This window comes from Mandrillus leucophaeus, unplaced genomic scaffold (genome assembly GCF_000951045.1).
Source record: "Mandrillus leucophaeus isolate KB7577 unplaced genomic scaffold, Mleu.le_1.0 Scaffold613, whole genome shotgun sequence".
NCBI classification, from domain to species: domain Eukaryota; kingdom Metazoa; phylum Chordata; class Mammalia; order Primates; family Cercopithecidae; genus Mandrillus; species Mandrillus leucophaeus.
Window position 1 is genome coordinate 240547 of NW_012106620.1, and position 9167 is coordinate 249713.

Consider the following 9167-nt stretch of genomic DNA (forward strand, 5'->3'; position numbering starts at 1 on the left):
CAATATGGAAGAAAGGAAAGCAAACACGCCCTTCTTTACAGGGCAGCAGCAATGAGAAGGGCATAGGAAAGCAAGGGAAAAATCCCTTATAAAAGCACCAGATACAGAAGTTCGAGACCAGCCTGACCAACATGGTGAAACCCCGTCTCTACTAAAATTACAAAAAAAAAATTAGACAGACAGGTGTGGTGGCAGCACCTGTAATACTAGCTGCTCAGGAGGCTGAGGCAGGAGAAATGCTTGAATCTGGGAGGCGGCGGTTGCAGTGAGATGAGATCATGCCATTGCACTCCATGGGGAAAATGCCCCCGTGATTCAATTATCTCTCACTGAGTCCCTCGCGCAACACATAGGAATTATGGAAACTACAATTCAAGATGAGATTTGGGTGGGGACACAGCCAAACCATATCATTGTGCTTTTTGGCAGGGCCTTAAGTTTTGTGCCTGAGGTAAGTACTTATGATGTCTCACCCTTGCCCCAGTTCTGCTCAGGTCTGGAATATCTAAGGGTTCTCAATGAGTAACCATGACAAAAATGTAGCATTAGTTAGCACTGTTAGGATCAAGTTTTGCAAGAGTAATCCTGGAGATCATTTAGATGACCATGGTAGTTTTATGGATTAGTAAACTGAAGTTCTTATGGGGGATTTATGTTAGTGGAGAGTCAGGAGCAGAACATTTCAGATAAAGTACAATCACCATAGTCACATCCTCCCCTAACCTTGTACCCAATGGAGGTATACTTTATTTTGAGATATTTTCTCTTATATATGTGTATTTGCTGGATTATGATCATTTTCTTTAAGATAAAACATTTTTAAATGCATATCTGTATTGCCATTATGCTTCAAAACTTTTTTTTTTTTTTGCTACTTTTAATGCAAAAAATTAAGTTTTTCTTTTCTTTTTCTTTTTCATTTTTTAAATTGTTTTTTGAGAGATGGACTTGCTTTGTCATCCAGGCTGGAGTGCAGTGGCATGATCTGGGCTCTCAGCTCGCAGCTCACTGCAAACTCCACCTCCTGGGCTCAAACAATCCTCCGACCTCAGCCTCCTGAGCAGCCGTGACCACAGGGGTTCACCACACCTGGCCTTTTTTTTTTTTTTTTGAGAAGGAGTCTCAGTCTGTCACCAGGGTGGAGTGCAGTGGCACAGTCTTGGCTCGCTGCAGCCTCTGCCTCCTGGGTTCAAGCAATTCTCTTGCCTTAGCCTCCCAAGTAGCTGGGACTACAGGCACCCACCAACCTACCCAGCTAATTTTTGTATTTTTAGTAAGGACAGATTTCACCATGTTGGCCAGGATGATCTCGATCTCCTCACTTTGTTATCTGCCTGCCTCGGCCTCCCAAAGTGCTAGGATTACAGGGGTGGGCCACTGCGCCCAGCAGGCTATTTTTTTGTTTTGTTTTTTGTTTTTTGAAGGGGTTTCAAAATTCAGTTTTCTATAGCCCTTTATATTTATTTTGTTTAGATTTAGGTTTATAAGAAATCTATTTCCACCAACAGACACCTTTCCAAATACCTTGAAAGTAAATTTGTCACAGTGTCAATATATATTCTCTAGTAATAACAGACTTCTAAGATGAACAGAATGTCATAGGCAGGCTTGATCTCCAGTTTCACTGGCACGCGCTTTTCCTTCTTAGACTGGGGAGAAGGTGACTAGTTGACATTTTGAACAAGAGGACTTCTTGTTAATAATAAAGATAAGAGTAGGAAATTGTGTCAATATAAGTAAATTGCATGAAAATGTGTTTGCAGTGACACATTTGGATGATTACAGCAATTGATAAATTATTATCATCACAGCTCTCATTTATCTTTAACAAAATGGTGTTATCTCCAAGCTCAATTTTAGATCCATTATTTTGGCTTCCAGAAAATAAATCATTTAAGAATCAATGCTTAGTTCTGGTTCTATCTATCAGCCTGATAAAATAATTTGAAACTACGGTTTAAGATCAATAGACCAAAATACAAATGTGTGTGCGCACATGTGTGTGTTTGTGCAGGTATGAATGTGCATGTGTGATAGAATGGAATGGTCTGATACCTTTATTCCTTTCATTCTGTCTCATTTTCACTGGTAAGGAGGAGGTTTTTCATCATAATGACTTACTATGTTATTCCATGTGGCAGTATATATCATAAATGCTATACTGTAAGTATAAGAATCTACCATAGTCCTTCTAAGATGGAGCCAGAAACAGGTTTTACTAAACAAGAAAGTAAGGGTGAAATGATTCCTCTAAACTGAAAAGAGGTTGGAGGCTCTGAGAGAAGCATATAGTTAGAAAAAGAGAGAGCGGGCCGGGCGTGGTGACCCACGCCTGTAATCCCAGCACTTTGGGACGCCAAGGCTGGTAGATCACGAGGTGAAGAGATAGAAACCATCCTTGCCAACGTAGTGAATCCCTGTCTCTACTAAAAATACAAAAATTAGCCGAGCGTGGTGGTGGGCACCTGTAGTTCCAGCTACTCCAGAGGCTGAGGCAGGAGAATTGCTGGAACCTGGGAGGCGGAGGTTGCAGTGAGCCCAGCGAGCCAAGATTGCGCCACTGCACTCCAGCCTGGGCTACAGAGTGAGATTGCGTCTCAGAAAAAAAAAAAATAATAAATAAAAAAAAATAAAAGGGAAAGAAACAGATGATGCAATCACGGGACTCCATTCTCTCGGTTACAGTCATTGTTTCCAGGATAGCACAATAGTCCATTACCAGCTTCCGAAAAGGTTAATAAGAGGTTGATGGGACAGAAAGAGTTTCTCTTCCTTTAGGGTAGTGGGCTCTGTATAGGGTAAACATACACTCCAGATTTCCTAGGAATGTTCTGTTTTATACATCTTTTCTTGGAATAGTTATTAATAGCACGCATTTTCACTTTCACATATGTCTTTCTTTGGATGTTAATAAATATAGTTATTTGGCTCACAAATTAGGTAAGCCTGAAGCGGCTAGTGTCCCTTTCTCTTGTTCAAATGAATTTAACTATCTGCAGAATAAAAACAATCTCTGAAAAATTATAAGGCAAAGAAATGTAAAGATACAGAATCCTCACATCATCCATAGCCTCTGAATTGATGTATATTTCAGGCCATACACCCTCTGGCTTGAGGCAATTAATGAGCCAATAATATCCGCTCTTTTTTTTTTTTCTTAAACTTTTCCAAAAGACTTCTATTAACACATTTAGCATCCTATTTTTTTTTTCTGAGTTGTTACCTTTATCTAATCTTCCATATTGTTTATATATTGTTATATAAATGGAGACCATGTCATATTTCTCTTTTTATTTTTCACTAATGAAAGAAATATTCACTATTGAGTAGGTGCTCAGTAAATATTATTGAATGAATATAAGAATTGATGAGTGAGAGAATGAATGGTTTATGTGTTCAATAAGGCATCAACAAAATATAGCTTTCTTGGTAGATTAGTGCGATGATGGGATATAAACATATGTAGAAGACCCTCATTTGTTCAAGTCCTAAAAGTTCTAGAACTAAATTTGCATATAATCTCTCTTCTCTCTCTGTTGACTAAAATCCCGAAAGCAGCACCTGCATCTCCTGGGGAAGCAACTCTTTATGGGTCTCTTCTCTTTCTACAACTCTTATGACCACTGATGACTTTTACTCTGGACCGTGTTTGCAGGGGTGTTGCATACTAAACACCCATAGAAAATATGATGTGTCTCCCTCTAGAGCAGAGGGCAAGTTTGTTTATTAACTAGTATAATTTATCCTTATAGGACAACAGTGGGGCAGAATCGTTTGGAGCTCATTACTTTAATTGAATTAAAATTTAGTTAAGTTTTAAAGGCTGAGTTTATTAGTTGACTCAGGCTACCATAAAAACATAGCACAGGCTAGGTGGTTTAAGCAACAGACATTCATTTTCTCATGGTTTGAAAGCTAGAAACCCATGAGCAAGGTGCCAGCAAACTCAGCTTCTGGTGAGGACTCGCTTCCTAGTTTGTAGACAGCTACACTCTTTTGTTCCAACATGGCATTTCCTCTGTGCTTACACAGAGACCAAGATTTCTGATGTTTCTTTCTCTAATCATAAGGACACTAAGCCTATCAGATTAGAGTCCCACCCTTGTGGCCACATTTAATTTTAATTAGCACCCCAAAGGCCTTATTTCTAAATACAGTCACATTCGGGGTTAGGGCTTCAACATATAAACTTTGGAAGACACGATTCAGTTCATAATGCCAGGATTCTCTAAACTTAGGGTTCTTCAACTAATGCAAACCTATTGCCTGCACAGCAGCCACTTAGGCACACCCATATCGCTCCTGTAGGGCACAAGAAACAAGGAGAAACCGCATGCATATGACGATCATGCTGCTATCTGCTTGCTGTGCAGCGAGTGAGTAATAATGTCCTTTACCCTTTTCTGATTAATGAGTCGTGTGTCTTCTGCTAGCATCCTTGAAACCACAGCAGACTAGTTTGCTAGCTTAGAAATACAGTCAACTCTTGGATAATACAGATGTTAGGGGCACAGTTAAAAATTGCATATAGCTTTTGGCTCCTCTAAAACTTAACTACTAATAGCCTACTGTTGACTGGAAGCTTTAGTAATAACATAAACAGTCAACATATATTTTGTATGTTATATATATTATATACTGTATTCTTAAAGTAAGCTAAAAATGTTATTAGGAAAATCATAAGTGGAAATGGATCATCATAAACATCATCATCTTCGTTGTCTTTACATTGAGCTTGCTGAGAAAGAATAAAAGGAGGAGTTGGTGGCACAATTTTTGCTCCAGATAAAGTAATTGTGTGCCTACTATGTGTTAGCCATTACATTAAACCCATTTTGAGTTTCTTTTAACTCATTTTCTTTACAAATTTAAATATTAAAATGGTGAATGATACTTGAATTATTTACAATAAAGTTTAATAATTACTGGCAGCTCTCTATGTGCAGAACTGACTACCATATGCCATACATTCATAAAATATTCAATTAAAATGTCAAGAATAGTGATGGCTATGACACTTTCTTTAAGAAAACAACAAAGTTCTAATTCATACTATCTATAAGAGAAAAAATATCTGATACTAAATAGATTTTCTAAAATTTTCAATCTAAATCTCCTTTGAGTTTTATTCTTGAGATTATTTTTTCTTTTCTGAGGAAAAATTTAATGCAACAATTATCAAATTCAGTACAGGAAAACAAAAATCTTTATAATGTCTATATATTAAGCTACTTGATATAAAATAGCCATATGTTTGAAATGTGCAATTATTTTCTCAAAGAATCAATTCTTTTGGACTATCTTCTTGGTTCTCTTGACAAAGACCTTTAAACAACTGGCACTAAGAAGACTAGCCTAAGTATTGGATGGATGGATAACAAAGAAAGAGGTATATATGAAAATTACTTCATTGGAGTTACTGTGGAAGGCTCTTCTGGACTTACTGTGGAAGGATCTTCCTCTTGAGATAGTCAGTGCAATGCTATTAGCTGTTTCTACACTCTGATTTAACTATGTATATTCCCTCTTTTTTAACCTACAAAAGCCAAACTAATTAACCTTTGGTTAGAACCGCATGCATGGGACTGTAACATGTGCCCCAGTAGTCCAACATTGTGGGCTGAGCTAAAAAACACTACCGTACCACAGCTCCATGTACGCATTCCCACTCCTGTTCATCAAAACAGATGGAGCTGCTTACTAGTTCTTCTCCTAAAATCTATTTCACAAAAACTAGGCACTTCATATCTTTGTAGACTATTTCCTTTAAAACCCAGGCAGAAAAGAGAGCACCTAAATACCATTAGCTTTACTTTTCTATTCTATTTATGGAGACAAATCTAATAAATCAAGGCTTTAATCAAGTCTGGACTTACAGACCAAAGCAAAAGTGACTTTGGATTCATAAGGTTCATAAATCAGCATAGACTCTCTGACCGTTGACCAGTAGGGATCCAGTTCCTTCTTTCCTTCCTTCCTTCCTTCCTTCCTTCCTTCCTTCCTTCCTTCCTTCCTTCCTTCCTTCCTTCCTTTCCCTCCCTTTTTTAATACCAAGAAATTACTTTTCTTTCAAATAGAGAAAATTTAATTTGCAAGATGAAATTTTGAAATTAGAACTTTCAAAGTTACATCATCATTAAATCATCAATGCAAATGTCTTGAGTGTTCTCAATAAAGTCTACACATTCTATTATTGTTTAACCTATTTTGTTTGAGTAGAATGTTCTCTAAAATTTGAGTATTTATTGTAGGTGTGAGTTCAAGATAATTTGAAGGATCAGAATTCCAAGAAATGAAAGAATATTAGGTAATGGTAATTAAACTATTTGATACTAACCAAAACATATTTTCCCAGCATATCATGTGCTTCTCACTTTTCTTCAATTGTGCACCTAATGTATAGTATTTCTGAAGTATTTTTAGCTCACCCCATGAGCTTTTGCTCTAAATATTAACTTATCTGACTCCTATGTTTCACTCAAGGTATAAAAGCCTGCTGTCTCTATCAAATATTTCACGGTTTTTTTTTTTCTGTACATTGTAATCAGTCTGCTTCTTCTACTCCTATAACTATCAGCCCGCTGAATTTACTTACTGAAATTTTATCTTTTCTTTTTTTCTACTGCTCATTGTATTTCATCTTGCCTCATTTGCTTTTTATTTGCAATTCTTTTTGGTTTCCCATGTTTTTCATCCTCTCTTTTGGTTCATTTTTCCGTTGTCTGTCACTCATACTAGTGCCTGCTTTGCTTTTAATTTCTTTATTGTATTAACCATGTGTATTAGTCAGTTTTGCCAAAATAAGGGTTGTGTAACCAACCACCTCAAAACTCGGTAGCTTACAACAATCAATATTTATTTTTATCTCTAATGCCTATATGTTTGTTGAAGTAGCTCAGCTTCTGCTTTTGAGTTAATTTCAAATCAGTTCCAATTGTTATTACATTGTTCATGGACAAGTAAGATATAGAGAACATAACCTTCTCTTGATTCTAAGGAAAAAAAGACAACAGGTCAAAATCTCTGATCACAACATAGCCATGAACATTCCATTGGCCAAAGCAGTAGGGTAGGGATCTATATAGTTCATCCTCCAAAAGAGGTGGAGTATCACTAACAAATAATCCAACCCGTCACAGTCTCCTTTCTCTTTATTATTTTGCTCATTACAGTTTATTTTATTAGGTTGATGAAAACATGGTATTTAGTTAATTCTTAAGCACTGGTGCTCATATCAAGTGATATTGCTTCAGTTTTTAGTCCCATCCAGCTTATTCCAGTCCCATTAAGTTATACCTTGTTCAAAAGCTCTTTATTGTGAGTTATTGGTCTCTAAATACTGTAAGTAGCTTGAACAAAAGGAAAATTAATTGGCTCATATAATCCACAGAATAGTTTGCAATCGAGCCATATGAAGGAAAGAATACAGCTGAAGCTTAGGAAAAATGGGATTCAGCAACTCAGATGCTGCCAGCACTTTGTCTCTCATCTTTACTTCTTTTTGTGAGTTTTATTCTCTCTCACAGCTTACTTGCTTATTCAACCTGATTGAACATCAGGGAACTATCAAATATTCAACCCCAGAGAAGATCTGCATATATTTTTCTTCCTTCCAGTTTAAACAAATTAGGAAGGCCTGCTTGGGATTGGTGGCTACTGGAGCCTAGCAGGGCATAAGGAAGAGAAAGCTTCAATGGGGATAAATATAGACTTTTGCAGGAGAAAAAAAAAAATGAGGGGTCTGTCAACATCTTTCACATCTCTTATAGTATCTTTGTCTCTGTTTTGTCTCATCTGTAAACATAACTCTAGATGGTTCTATCACATCTGCTCTTGGCCTAGTAATGAATATTGCTCACCTATATTGAATGCTGCTGTAGATAACATAATTGGTGTAACAGGAATTCATCACTAGTACACAGTTTCTGTATATAAATTAACATCTATATGACATAAAATCAGCCATTATTAATTCACTTTAAGGTAATACAATAAAATTACTATACAATTTCTTAAGATAATGTAAAATTTCATATGAATTCTGAGATGTCTAAATTTCCTTGACAGAAAAACTGCATTCTATAAAAACTGAGTAGTGTTCCTTCTGTAAAGATAGATATCACGCTTTAGGGAGAAAAAAAAGAAATCATACCATAAACTCAAGAACAGCATGACCCTCAAATTCTGAGTCTATCTTATTTGTTCTATTATACGTGTGAGAATTATACATTAATCTGACTGCTATTACCAGTGATAACCTCAATAATAGGTGCCTGAAAAGGGGGGAATGGCAAATGCTTTGAATGAGCTGCAGAAAGCCTTTTAAGTGATAAAGTATGCTTAAAATACACCAAGGGAAAAATATAATCCTCGAAAAATAGAGGAGCTCCTTATAAGCAGTAAAATAAAATCCACTGTGGCCATTTTTGCTTCATGTGATAACCTGAATGTTATGAATAAATGTGACGCTGAGTTGAAATAATTTACCATCTGGTGGCTGACCGCACTGTCTTTTCCTTTTGTTGGCAGCTCAGCAAATAACTATTTTGAAACTCAAATGAAGAATTTTTCAGATAGGCTGCAAATGAGAGTCCTACTTACCAAACCTAAGAGAACTATGCTAAATGTACCCTCCGTTCTATATCACTCCCTAACAAACTCAGAAATCTAAATAAAAATGAAAATTATACATCATTAGACCTCCATCTGTGTGTGTGTGTTTCTACTCAGAATTGTATTTACTAGCTTACATATTTGATTATATGGGAAAATGTTAATGATCACCCTGTAACAATGCTTTAATGAATTCCCAAATCATAAAATAATTATTTCAAAAGCACAAACTAATTTCCAAGGTGCAATTGGTCATTAGTTGGTGCTCAGATGCTGTTATATAAATTATTTTGACAATTCAATTAAACACTTTTTTAGTAAGTGCCATTATTTGCACAGTGCTACATGAAAGATGACTTAAAAGGAATTCCATCTAAACCCACAAAAGTTTGCATTTTTCATCTGAAGATTAGATATGTAGCCAAATATTTATATCAAAAGGAAGAGTACATGTTATTAAAATACAACTTTATGCCAAGACCTTAAAGACTATGACAAAATTAGGATCACAACTAATTTTGAACCTCTGGGAAGGCTTTTTAAAGCAAGAAAAT